A 14065-nucleotide genomic window follows, 5' to 3' on the forward strand; every position below is an offset into this window, starting at 1 on the left:
GCCATGTTCCAGATTCAATTCGATTGATCAAACAATTTCTTCAAACACTGTAGTTAAACTACATAAAAAATAAAGGAGTTTGGATTAACCTACTCTATTGGAAAACTCGGCAGAATATTAGACACAGTAACTATTACTAATTAACTGTTCCAATATAGTAACATTCCATTAGTACACCTGTGACAAAAAGGTGAATTCAGAAAAGCAGATTGTCTCAGATGCAGCTCTCCAATCTAGGATGAAAGAACATCAAAAGGCAATTCTGAGAGAGGGTGTAGCAGTCAGAAGAGATTCACTGCCTTCCAATCCTACTGAGACCCCAGCAGCAACTGCTCAAACTTAACTAAAAACCCTGGTTCTGCGAGAGCTTGACCACACCCAGTCAGGCTACTCCTATTGTTCCAACGTCTAAACAAAAACCCAAAGCCTTACACATTGTTTACCTTCTCATAGAGTGTTCCATACCTGTCCCCCAATCTCTATCTGAAGGAAACAAGGAGATGACACACCTTTTAAAGCATTATCACAGACTGCTGTTAGATAGCTCAGGCAGCTGAAGTAAAGGAAGACCCATGAGTGCACAGAGCAGCAACTGAATTGGAACTGAGCCAGTGATGAAATACTGGAGAATTTCCCGGGGAAGACGAGCTGGATACAGTCTCAGGAGTGGGCCAGTTGTCAACTCCCCTGCTCGTCTGATGCTGCTTGACCTATAGTGTTTTTTCCAGCTCCACTCTTTATCTGCTGTAAAAATATGACCAACAAATCTGATTCTGGGAGCTCAGGGGAATCCACCTTCAGCAGCAGGTTGGTGAGTTTCATCATTTGGTCAAAAACATGAAGTTGTGCTCCTAATTAGGATCATGTGAGCTACCTCAGGAATCCTGGCGATTGCGGTCTTGGGAGAAGAGTTCGGGTAACAGGAACAGTTATTTATGAGGAAAATTAAAGGCCAAGCCTCCAAAGTAAAGATTTAATATCACTCATGAAGAAGAGAAAGTATCCTGTGATTTAGTGACCCACTATGTCACTAACATCTGTGGGTAGTGATTGCAGAGAGGTCTGAGGGAACCACCTTGACTGTATCTGTTACTTAATGTGCTGTTCAAACACAGTTTTCTGTTAACTTATATTTATCTGACATTTATTTTGGATGTTAGTGCATTGACTGATTTTTTTTTAACTTTGTGCAGTAAATTTAACTTTCTGTGATAAAAAGGCATGAAATCTTTGGAACAAGTCCCTGAAATTTTCAGCTTACAGTAAAGAATTAGTCAGCAACACACCTTAATACTACATAATGTCTCCGCCAGATTTCTTCTTTCTATTTAATTACATCATTTATCTTTGGATGTTCCGCTCCAAGCCACTCACCATCCAGACTTGGAAATATATCGCTGTTCCTTCACTGTCACTGGGTCAAAATCCTGGAATTCCGTCCCTATCAACTTTGTGGGTCAACCCACAGTACAAGGACTGCTGCAGTTCAAGAAGGCAGCTCACCCCCACCTTCTCAAGGGGCAACTAGGGATGGGGAATAATTGCTGGCCCAGCCAGTGACACCCACATTCCATGAGAGAATTTTAAAAATTAGCAACAGAAATGTAGTAGTCAGATTCAAAATGCTAATTACAGAACAATCTGAAGTTTGTGGGTGGCAAATGAAGTATTTTTCCCTACAGTGCAATCAATTATTCCTAAATTGACCCTAGCAGAACCTATACTTCAATAAAGGACTTGTCTGGAGTTTAGGTTGTCATTATTAATCACAAGATGTTTGGTGATGAGGAAGACCCTATAACCCATCTCAAGTCATCTGTGCAGAAAATCTCTGGACTTAATCTCATTGCTGATTCAAACTGTAAGAAGAAATAACAGCTGAAAGAGGCTGTTCTTTGGTCCTTTGATATTGCTCTGCTATTCTATCCCAATGTGACTTGTATCCCAAACTCTGATTCCTGAATTATCCCCAAGTCCCTTCTCCTTGTACCCAAAAATCTATCAGCCTCTGTCTCAAATAGATTCAGCAGTGGGGTGTTCTCTGATATACTTCAGGCTGAATGTGTGTCTAATTTATCGAGGGATCTCCTGATTGTGTGATTTCAAGGGATCTGCTTTCGAGACTTTCAGCAGAGGAATGTCTTACAAAGGATGGAGATATCCTGACTATGGTGCTGTTGGAACAGCCCACAGACAGTGTTGGTGTCAGGAGGGAGTGGTGCCAGAAAATGCAGAGAAGAGTTTGAAGGGATGTACCATCTGATGGGGCTCTCAGTTCCTTCAACATACATTGGTCATAGAGAACAGAAAGTGGGAAGGGGAGCTGTACTTCATGGAGTACTCCGCTTATCTTAGCCAAGGACAGTATCTGAGGAGGCTCCAATTCACCAAGCTGGTGGTTACACCACAATGTCATCTCCTCCAACTGGATCCACAGCCTTTGGACAGGCTGAGATGGCACTTGCGATTGGCATAAAGATCACAGTGGCCTCTACCTCTACCCCTCAGGAATGGGAGATCGTGAGAACATAGACAGAGACAGAAAATAGGAGCAGGATGAGGCCATTTGGCCCATTGTGCCTGCTCTGCCATTCAATATCATCCAACTGATCATTCAACTCCATCCCCAAATGCTGCATTTCTCCCCATAGCCTTTTGGCATAAGCACTATATCTAACTTCACCTTGAAAACTTTCAATGTTTTGACCTCAACTGCTTTCCATGGCAGAGAATTCCATAGGCTCCCCACTCTCTGGGTGAAGATGGTCCTCCTCATCTCAGTCTTAAATGGCCTACCGTGTATCTTTAGACTGTGACCCCCTGGTTCTGGGCTCCTCTGGTCATTGGGAACACCCTTCCTGTGTTTAACCTGTCTAGTCTTGTTAGAATTTTAGATGAGATCCCCTCTCATTCTTCTAAACTCTGGGGAATACAGTCCTACTTAATCTGGTCTTCATAGGTCAGCCCTACCGTCACAGGAATCAGGCTGGCAAATCGTTGTTTCACTCCCTCCATCACCAGAACATCGCTCCTTTGCGAAGGAGACCAGAACCGCAGTATTGAAGAAAGCCGACATCTCACTGTTCATGTTGGATGGCCATGTGGGCAGGTGGCAGTGTCCTGTGGAGAGCCAGGAGGATTGGATTCGTGTCATTGCCCAGGTAGTGCAGGGAGGCACTGGCTACATGCCTGAGAGTCTGGAGGTATTATATGTTATTACTGAGATACCCTGGAACTGTGACAGATGGGATTCCTATCACGTGCAGTTTGTCTGTGATCACATCAAGTCAGGGAGTGCCTGTTTCTCCAGAGGTGCACGAGCTGCTGTCCTTTCTGTAGTGCTGAGTGGGTTATGGATGGTGCATGCACCGTGCGTGTCTGCTGAGCATACAGCACTCCATGTGCCAGGCTGCTCTCTGCAACTCTCTAACAGTGAGAAAGCAGCATGGGGTTTGTGTACAGTCTGCACTGCTTTGACCAGGATCGCCCTCACCCAAAAACTGCCCCCATCAAATCTTTACTCAGTGGGAGGCCATTTGGCCCATTGCGCCAGTGCTGGCTCTTTGGAAAAGACATTCAATTAATCCCACTTCCTGGCTCTTTTCTCAAGGTCTTATTGTTTTTGGCCTTTTTGTCCAGCTTCTTTTCGAAAATTGCTGTGAAATAGGCTTCGACCATCATCTTGAGGAGGGAACGCATTCCAAACGGGGACTACTTGCTGCATTCAAAACCAAACAACCACTTCCACCTGCCAGCTTTCTCTGCCTAATCTTAAATCTGTCCCCATTTGTTACTCTCTCAGCCAACCACTGAAAGGACCTCCTCCTCTACCACAAGGAAAACCCTTATAATGTCCTACACCTTCAGTGGCAAAGTGCTTGATCCTGTAAGTGTGGTCTCAGGTTCAAGCCCAAGCCTAGTAAAAGCCAAGGAAGGACCCACATTTCCAAGAGTCAATTCTTATTTCTCAGGTTGTCCAAACGTGCCCTCACAGCTCATGAATAACTTTTTAAAAGCACTCACTGCAATTCCTTTGAAGTTGAATCCCAGCGTTCTGACCCATTACCTCACCAGCAGTAAGGATACTTCTGATTTGAAACAGCATTGCTGAGAATAAACTTGTGTTTTTACTTGTTGATCACTTACAGGGAGCATTCCAAAGTAGGTCCCTCTGTATTGAATGAATTCTGGAAGGGTGTTATATACTTAGCATGAATGTGTTTTGCTTAGAAGCTACACCCCACTGGATACAAGGGATTGGATAGGTTTCTTCCAAAAGAAAATCCATTAAATTTCCCCTTGGAGTTCCACAACAGAAAATGCGAAGGATTCACAGAATTGAAGGCAATTACAATTAGTGGTGGTTTCGGGACCTGGATGGTGTAATGAGTTTTGATCAGTCCAAGATATAAAGAGGGGGACTTTCTACCAGCTCAGTTTAAAGAACTGCTGATGGAGCCATAGAAACATCGAGTTGTACAACATGGAAACAGATCCTTTGGTCCAAATCATCCACGCTGACCATCCTTTTAGAAGCTTATCATGGTTTCAAGTGAATATATCCTTCATCTGCTCAGGGTTAACCCTATGGCTGATCCCAATTCTGTCAAGTGTCCTGGGAAGTTTCATTATGAGATTAGCTATTACTGAAATCAGGAGAAATGTTTTTACCCAGAGAGTAGGGAGCTGGTGGAATTCTCTGGCACAGAAGGTGTTTGAGGCTGAAACGTTCAATATTTTCAAGAAGGAATTAGATATAGTTCTTGGGGGCGAACGGGATCAAAGGGTATGGGGGAGAAAGCAGGAACAGGAGACTGAGCTGGATGATCAGCCATGACCAATGCTATGACTTTAGGCTGGAAGGTGACATTGGTGTAGGTCTGGTGCAGTGTAACAAAGTCAGACACTGCTGGAGCAACTCAACTCTGCCGGGGAGATCTGCCAGACAGACTGAGTTTCTCCAGTAGTTAGTTTTTGTTTCAGATTTTCAACATCTGCACTGCTTTGTTTAGTTTTAGATTTAGTTTTTTAAAAAAATTATTCATTTTGTGGATTGTGGGCATCGCTGGCTGGGCCCGGCATTTATTGCCTGTCCCTAGTTGCCCTTGAGAAGGTGGGGGTGAGCTGCCTTCTTGAATTGCTGCAGTCCATGTGCTATAAGTTGATCCACAATACTCTTGAGGGGGGAAATTCCAGGCTTTTCACCCAGCGACATTGAAGGAACAGCGATATATTTCCAAGTCAGGATGGTGAGTGGCTTGGAGAGGAACTTGAAGATGGTGGTTTTCCCATGTATCTGCTGCCCCTGTCCTTCTAGATGGAAGTGTCATGGGTTTGGAGGACCTATTTGAGGATCTTTGGTGAATTTCTGCAGTGCATCTTAGAGATAGCACACAGTGCTGCTACTGAGCATTGGTGGAGGAAGGAGTGGATGCTTATGGGTGTGATTCCAATCAAGCGGGCTGCTTTGTCCTGGATGGTGTCAAGTTTCTTGAGTGTTGTTGGCTCAATACCCATCCAGGCAAATGGGGATTCCATCACAATCCTGACTTGTGCCTTGTAGACGGTGGACAGGCTTTGGGGAGTCAGGAGGTGAGTTACCCGCTGCAGTATTCCTGGGCTCTGACCTGTTCTTGTAGCCATTGTGTTTATGTGGTGAGTCCAGTTGAGTTTCTGGTCAATGATAATTCACAGGATATTGATAGTGGGGGATTCAGTGATGCTAACATCACCAAATGTCAAAGGGTGATAGTTAGACTGTCTCTTAATGGAGATAATCATTGTCTGGCATTTGAGTGTTTGGCAGTGAAGGTTGGGCCTCTTCGGAGTTGCTCTATGATTTCTCTGATTTGAAGACGCTGGTGTTGTCCTGGGGTGGACAAAGTTAAAAATCACACAACACCAGGTTACAGTCCAACAGCTTAATTGGAAGTACTAGCTTCTGGTGAGCTCCCCTTTCACAACCACCTGAGGAAGGAGCAGCGCTCTGAAAGCTAGTGCTTCCAAATGAACCTGTTGGACTATAACCTGGTGTTGTGTGATTTTTAACTCTGATTTCTCTGATCATGGTAAATGTTGGAGCAGGTTGGAAGGGCCAAATGGCCTACTCCTGCTCCTGTTTTGTACATTTGCTCCTCCACCAAACCAAAAACCATCTGCCTACTGCCCTCAATCGTTGGTTGGGTCAGGGGTCGTCTTGCTCCCTCGTGTTACCTGGGGACAATATTTTAACATTTACAGCCTGGGGATATGTGTCACCCTATGGTGTTGCCATTTTGCATATTCCTTATTTGTACATGCCAGCTATGCAAATGTGTGTGCTACTTGGAAAGGCTGGGGTGTTGTTTTTGTGGTTGACATGGATAAGATCTGTTACTGTAATGCAAATCCATCTAGCAATTATAGCCCTTGGTTTTAATTGCTGACGCAACATCTGTGAAGATTCTAGTGAGTTGAAATGGATACATCCTCGTGAGGAGCAGGCAGCTTTCAGTGAAATTAGATTTGCTGCTTCTTTTCAGTCTGTCGCCTGTTGGAACCGATGGTACATTCAGAGAACAAACTGATCTCCAGCTTCAGACTGCACCTGTCTCCATTACAGCAATGTGAACAATATGACAAACACAGCCCTGTCACATGGCCTGGGTTTTTTTTGTCAATGATAACAACCCATAATATTTGCAGTTCCCATGGCGCAGGCTTTCAGATGCCGAGATAATTGCATTCTTCAGACTTAGAGTAAATGACTGCATGCATTTTCCAGCATGTCAAGGTTACAATTAGTTCTTTTGCAGATAAAACTCTATAGCTACGTAAATCATTGAAGTTTTTTTTCTGAATGCGTTCTACAGTTCTGACAAAAAAAGCAATTAATTCAAAGTGCAAAGCAGCTTTCTGTTTCTGGAGGTTGAACTGTGATACAGTGATGACTGGAAATTCTTTGGAGAGAAACCATCATTAGATGGTGCAAGAGAGCTCCCCACGCTGTATCTCAAAAAGACTCCAAAGGGAGCCTGCTTTCAGACTGGGCTGGAGCTTGGGATGAGAATGCAGGCTTGTTCTCCAGTCCATAGGAAACAGAAACAGACAGGGGCTAAAGTACAGGGTATGATGAGAAATACAGAGGCCCCAGTTTGATGTAATGTCATGGATAAGTGTAGCAATGTGTGTTAGGTTTGAGGTGGGCTGGGAGGCAGTGGACAGTATAAAGTTTTTTTTTGAAAAATCGCAAATGCATCAGACTACAAACATTCTACAGTCGCTGTGTCAAAGACAACGAGGCACACAATGTGTGTTTTATAACCACAGCACATAATGATATTTTCTGTTTCCATAAGACAGCTTAGATTCAAATATAATTAGGCCTCATTTGAGCATAGTTAAAGCATTCCTTTTCTTTATCTGCCAAGAAAAGTCAAGGTTATAATTAGGGACTTGACAGATAGAATGCTCTGCTGACATGTTTTATATATACACACGAATACCTGCTCCACAAATCTGGAGGCTAAATAACTCCTGGTGCAATCTGTGAACATTTCACCACAGTGTCAAGTTAGGACAGAAGTGCTAGAAGAGACAAAATGCTGTCTCCAGATGGGGTGAAAGAGCCACTTATCAGGCTCAGCAATCAGAATCACAGCACAGCACAACACAGTCCAGGTCCTCGTGCAGAGCAGCACTCAGGCATTTGTCTGTGAGAAATGTGGCTGCGCTGGTCACTGACAACCTGAAAGTCTTCTCAGTTGGATTTTAAGTGAAGGAGATTTGCAACCTCATTTGCATGGCATTCCCAGAGTTCACTGTGCAAGCTGCAACTAGCAATACTGAAAGCCAGCAGAAAAAAGCTAGGATCCACATACTTGTCTAACTTGAATGCTCTTTAACTCACCCTTTTTTGCATTAACCCTCATCTTCCAGAGGATGTTTGCATTTGTGAGAATTTGCTGCCAGGAAGGACTGTTGGGATATGTAAAATTCTTTGATTCTATGTCATCGAGTTTAGACTTAAATCACGGGTGAGGAGCTGGAAGCCTGGAGGTTAGCTAATGTAGTGCCATTATTTAAGAAAGGTGGTGAGGTAAACCCAGGAAACTATAGACCGGCGAGCCTTGTGTCAATGGTGAGTAAGTTGTTGGCATTGGATCTGAGACACAGGATTCATTTTCATTGGAAAGTCAAAGATTGTTTAAGGATAGTCAACATGGTTTTGTGTGTGGGAAATCGTGTCTCACTAACTTGATTGAGTTTTTTTGAAAAGGTGACAAAGAAGATTGATGAGGGCAGAGCTATAGGTGTTGTCTACATGGACTTCAGCAAAGTTCTCGCATGGTAGACTATTAGTAAGGATAGGTCACAAGGGAGTCTAGATTAGAGTGGTTCTGGAAAAGCACAGCAGGTCAGGCAGCATCCAAGGAGCAGGGGAATCGACGTTTCAGGCAAAAGCCCTTCCTGATGAAGGGCTTTAGCCTGAAACGTCGATTCTCCTGCTCCTCAGACGCTGCCTGACCTGCTGTGCTTTTCCAGCACCACTGTAACCTAGACTCTGATTTCCAGCATCTGCAGTCCTCACTTTTGCCTAGTTAGATCACATGGAATCCAGGGATATCCAGTCATTTGGTTACAAAATTGGCTTAAAGTTAGGAGGTAGAGGGGTGTGCTGGAGGCCTGTCCTCAGCAGTGGGTCACAAGGACCAGTCCTGGGCTCTCTGCTTTTCATCATTTATGTAAATGACTTGGATGTGAATATGGGAGGCATGACCAGTAAGTTTGCAGATGACACCAAAATTGGTGGTGTAGTGGACAGTGAAGAAGTAAACTCAGAGTACAACAGGACCTTGACTAGATGGGCCAATGGACTGAAGAGTGACAAATTGAGTTTGATTTAGATTAATGTGAGATGTTGCATTTTGGTAAGGCAAGCCAGTTAACTTATGCCCAAAATGTCGATTTGACTGCTCCACAGATACGACCTGACCTACTATGCTTTCCCAGCACCACTCTCTCGAAACCAGTTAATAATAGGACCCAGGGGAGTGTTGCTGAACAAAGACACCGAGGGATGCAGCTGCGTAGTTCCTTGTAAGTGGAGTCCCAGGTAGACAGGACAGAGGTGTTTGCCTTTATTGGTCAGAACATTGAGTATGGGAGTTGGACGTCATATTGTGGCTACATAGGACAGTGGTGAGGCCACTTTTAGGATATGTGTACAATTCTGGTTACCCTTTTATAAAAAGGATGTTGTTAAACTTGAGAAAGTGCAGAAAACATTTACAAGGATGGAGGGTTTGAATTATAGGGAAAGACTAAATAGGCTGGTGCTGTTTTCCCTGGAGCGTCAGAGGCTGAGGGCTGACTTTATAGAGGTTTATAAAATCATGAGGGGCATGGATAGGGTGAAGAGTCAAGGTCTTGTGCCTCATGTGGAGGAATCCAAAACCCGAGGGCATAGGTTTACGGTGAGAGAGGACAGATTTAAAAAGGACCTGAGGGGCAACTTGTTCACGCAGAGGGTGGTGCATGTATGTAATGAGCCACCAGAGGAAGTGGTGGAGGCTGGTACAATTGCAACATTGAAGAGGCATTTGGATAGGTATATGAATAGGCAGGGTTTAGAGGGATATGGGCCGGGTGCTGGCAGGTGGGACTAGATTGGGTTGGGATATCTGGTTGGCATGGACGGGTTGGACTGAAGGGTCTGTTTCCATGCTGTACATCTCTATGTCTCTATGAATCTGTTTCCATGGTATATGACTCTACGATCCTTTGCAAACAATGAGGAATGTATCTAACAATGCACACCTAATAAAAACTTGCATTTATGTATTGCCTTTAGCATAACAAAAAGCTGCATGATAATTAAAATCTATGCTTGGATATAAATCAAAATTCATACTGGTGTAACAAAAACAAATATTACTGGAAAAGCTCAGCAGGTCTGGCAGCATCTGTGGAGAGAAATCAGAGTTAACATTTTGGGTCAAGTGACTCTTCTTTGAGTTCTGACAAGTTCTGAATTTTTCACCAATTACTGTTTTTATTTCTGATTTCCAGTAGCAAGAATTATTTAGTTTTTTTCTCATAGCAGGGTACTTTCATTGCAATATTTCAACCCTAGTCTCCACTGTAGTGTTTCACTGTACATGGGAATGCACTTAAAAAAAATGAGGTAATATTCTTCAACTATTCCTTGTTTGGACAGAATGATAAAACCATGATGTTCACATTTTGCCAGCATTAGTTTGATCAGGTTCTTATAATTTAATTCCTACTAACTGGTTCAGCAGCTAATTGAGAAAATCCAGCCGACAAATTGGTACATGTCTTGTGTCTTAATTGTACTGGATTTGAAGGCGACATTTTCACTCATTAAAATGAGTCACCAGCCCTTTTTTTGGATATGCCTAACTTGTAAATTGAGAAATGTTCAGTGTATGCAGTTTTCATTGCTGCATACATGTGGGTTCAAGTGCCCAGGTTTATACTGACATTCTGTCACAGCCCTGTGGCAATGCTGCACTGTTACAGGAGTTGTTAAACCATGTTACCTTAAAAAACAGACACGGGGAAATTCTATCGCACTATTTCTGAAGAAAGCAGGGAAGCTATACCAATGTTGGAGTCTATGATCAGGGAAGCTATCCTAATGGTGGAGTCTATGATCAAGGTTGGGGTAACTGATTGCCTTGTCAAGGTTATCATTCAGGGAGAGTCAACGTGAATTTATGATGACTAGCTCATGCCTGACATGAAGTTTACTGAAGAAGTAATAAAGGTGGTGGTCAGAGGTAAGCCGATAGATGTGGACTTCCAGAATGCTTTCGATAAAGTCCCACACAAGAGACAGTTAGCTAAGGTGGAAAGCCATGGAGTTAAGGACCAATTATTGACATGGATAGGAAATTGGTTGAGTTTCAGGAGACAGAGAATTGGAGTAATAGGTAAGTACTCAAATTGGCCAGACATGTCTAGTGTCCCCTAGGGGTCTATGTTGGGGCCTCAATTATTCACACAATATTCATTAATAATTTGGATAATGGTATAAAAAGTAAAATATCCAAATTTGCTAATGATAGAAGATTGGGCAGTATTGTGGACAGTATCAACAACAGCAAAAAATTACAACAGGACCTGGATAGATTGTGTGAATGGGAAAAGCTGTGGAAGATGGGTTTTGATATAAGTCACTGCGATTCTATCCATTTTGGAATGAACAGGAACAGATCAGGGTATTTGTTTAGAAGGTAAAGAGTTAAATACAGTCAATATCCAATCAGATTTGGGAGTTCAGATACAAAACTCTTTCAAATGCAATGAACAGGTGCAGAAAATAGTCAAGGGCTAATAGAAAGCTGGCCTTCATATCTAAGGGGTTGGAGTTTAGAGATATAGGCATTATGTTACAGTTATACAAAACCCTAGTTAGAGCTCACTTACAACACTGCGAGCAGAGCAGGACACCACACTTTAGGAAGGATGCATTGACCCTAGACGAATTAGATTAGATCCTCTACAGTGTGAAAACAGGCCTTTCAGCCCAACAAGTCCACACTAACCCTCCAAAGAAGAACCCACCCAGACCCATTTCCCACTGACTAATGCACCTAACACTATTGGGCAACTCAGCACGGCCAATTCACCTGACCTGCACATCTTTTATGCTTGTGGGAGGAAACCCATCCAGACACAGTGAGAATGTGCAAACTCCACATCGACAGTCGCCTGAGGCTGGAATTGTACTCAGGTCCCTGGTCCTGAGTTAATGCCAAGTTCAACACAGGTTTACAACAATGAGACCAGGAGATTCGAGAAGCAGAGGGCATCGTCTAAGCATTAGGGCCAGGTCACTCAGGGGGAATGTTAGAAAGCATGTGTGGACATGAAGAGTCATGAAGGATTGGAACTTTCATGTTCACATGGCGATCGTTGCTAATTCAACCATTTAATTTAAATCTGAAATAGACAAGTTTTTGTTAAGTAAGGATATCACAGGGTGTATTGATTAATTTGTTGCTGTCACATGTACTGAGATACAGTGAAGCATTGTTTTGCGTGCTCTACGGGCAGGTTGTACCATACAAAGTGCTTCAGGGTGGTGAACAGAGTGCACAATATAATATTATAGCCACTGAGAGAGAGAGAAAGAGAGAGAGAGAGAGAGAGATCAACATTAATATTTGAGAGGATGGTTCAAAAGTCTAATAACAACAGGGAAGAAGCTGTCCTTGAATCTGATTATACATGCCAAGCTAGACAGGCTGGCCCCCAGGCAGATGTATGGAGCCAGACCACAGATCAGCCGTCCTCTTACTGAATGGTGGAGCAGACTCGAGGGGCTGAATGGTCTCTGTACTATGTTCCAATGTTCCAGCCAATGTTTATCCCTCAATTAACGTCAACTACCTTCAGGTCTCAGTTGTACAGACTTTAGAGGAGAGATCTGTGCTCCTTAAAATGAATTCACAGAGGACAGGCGATAAAGGGAGGCAATGAGCTACCCACTTCCCCAGGTCAAGCCCTCCCTCTCCACCGCGCCCCCTTGACCTGACCTAACCTGTCCATCTTCCTTCCCACCTATCTGCTCCACCTTTCTAACTGACCAATCACAATCATCTCCTACTTTCCATCCCACCTACCTTTTCCTCAGCCCCACCCCCTCCCTTTATTTATCTCGCAGCCCCCTTCTCCCTCCCCATTCCTGATGGAGGGTCTTGCCTGTTAACATTCTCCCTTCTGATGCTGCCTGATCTGCTGTGCTTTTCCAGCTTCACATTTTACCGACTCTGACTCTCTTGCACCTGCAGTCCTCACTATCTCTGAGTGGTATCAAACTTGTCTATTAATTTAGAGACACAGATAATTTTCTGGGCACTTGGGTTCATAAAAAATGAGGTCTGCAGATTCTGGAGATCACAGTTGAAAATGCGTTGCTGGTTAAAGCACAGCAGGTCAGGCAGCATCCAAGGAATAGGAAATTCGACGTTTCGGGCATAAGCCCTTCATCAGGAATCAACTTGGGTTCATAACCCTGCCATGGCAGAGTTTGAAGTTAATAAAAAATCTGGAATTAAGAATCAATAATGACCATGAATCTTATTATTGGAAAAACCCATCTGGTTCACTGATATCCTTCAGGGAAGGAAACTGCCATCCTTACCTGGTCTGGCCTACACGTGACTCCAGACCCATGGCAAGGTGATTGATTCGGAACTGCCTTCTGGGGGAATTAGGGATGGGCAATAAATACTGACTTGGCCAGCAATGTCCACATCTTGCGAATGAATTCATAAAATCCTAGTTATTATGTTATTATTTTGTATGGAACATGCTGGGTGTAAATTTGTCAAATGGGATAACAGTGTCTACAATTCTAAGGTCGATTGGCTGTGAAGAACTCAGTGTGGTGCCTTTCAGTTTGTGGAAGATGTTTTCAAAATGTAAGTTTCTTTCTGTTCCCCATACGCTGCAATTTTGTCCCCTTCAGGGTTTTTGCCAATTCCTTTTTGAATGCAGCTATTAAATACCCTTCCACCATTTCCTCAGACTGTGTGTTTATGCACAAAACACTCACTGCAGCGAAGCAACTCTCCTCTGCTTTTTTTGCCAATCACCTTAAATCTTCATCCTCCAATTGCTGACTCTTCTGCTATTACAAGGAGTTTCCCCTTATTTACTGCATTAAGCCCCTCATTGTTTTGACTGTGTCTTTTGAATGTTCCCTTGGCCTTTTCTGTTGGAAGAGATCAATTGCAAATCCTCCAGCCTCTCTTAATCATGGGATGTACCCGTCCACTATCCCAAACAAGATCTGTGCAGAGAGTGTCAGGGAAAGGGTTACCGCTGGTATTTTGCTCTGAAATGGGCTGGCGTGGGGGGGTGAGTGTAAATTGATACATAATGGGGACATAATGAGAAAAGTAACCGTGTGGGGAAAACTGTGATGATTCCATTTGAAAAAAGTGAAGTCTTGTGGGTGTGTGGATGTGTGTGTGTGTGTGTGTGTGTGTGTGTGGGGGGGGGGGGGGTCATGAACTGGTTTCTCCCTCCCTGATGGGAACATTCATTTTGT

The sequence above is a fragment of the Hemiscyllium ocellatum genome, chromosome 18, assembly GCF_020745735.1.
Source record: "Hemiscyllium ocellatum isolate sHemOce1 chromosome 18, sHemOce1.pat.X.cur, whole genome shotgun sequence".
Classification (NCBI taxonomy): domain Eukaryota; kingdom Metazoa; phylum Chordata; class Chondrichthyes; order Orectolobiformes; family Hemiscylliidae; genus Hemiscyllium; species Hemiscyllium ocellatum.